Here is a 706-nt window from a genome sequence, read left to right on the forward strand (position 1 = left end):
ACTGCAACTTTCAGCTTCCTTATAGGAACTATAATACTTTAGATCACAAATTATATGATCAGTCGCCCCTGTGTCAACAATCCAATAGGGTTTGGTGTAACTATGTGAAACAGAATTAAGAGAAATACCAGAGCCTTCATTTTTTATGAAGGAGTTTACACTGCCTCCAGAGGATGTGGATACCTTATTTGAGAAGTCCTGAGGTAATAAGGCAATAAGCTTTTGATATTGCTCCTTGGATAAGGCAAATCTCTCTCTAGTATTGCTTTGGATATTGTCATCCTCACCAGAATCGAGTTCACTCTTATCAGAGTTCTGGGCACCAGCATAATTTGCTCTTGGCTGGAAATTTCTGTTTCCATTACCTCCTCCTTTGCTATTTTTGTTCCCATAACCAGGTGGGTAACCATGTTTCTTGAAGCAGATCTCTTCTGTGTGGCCGGTATTCCCACAGTATGTGCATAAGGATTGACTCATATTGTTGTTCCTTTTGTTTTGGGCCCTCTGATTGTTGTTATTTCCATTTGATCTGTTCCCTCCTTGCCTGGTTTGATTGTTTGATGATTGACCATTGGTATATCCAGCAAATATGACTCCCTCCTGTTCATTTTGTGTTTTTGCAGGCCCAAGGCCCATTTGCCTTTCGTGTTGTAAAGACATGGAAAATGCTTTGTTAAGATTATAAAGGGGTTCAGTGATCAAGATT

This window comes from Euphorbia lathyris, chromosome 9, assembly GCF_963576675.1.
Source record: "Euphorbia lathyris chromosome 9, ddEupLath1.1, whole genome shotgun sequence".
Lineage (NCBI taxonomy): Eukaryota > Viridiplantae > Streptophyta > Magnoliopsida > Malpighiales > Euphorbiaceae > Euphorbia > Euphorbia lathyris.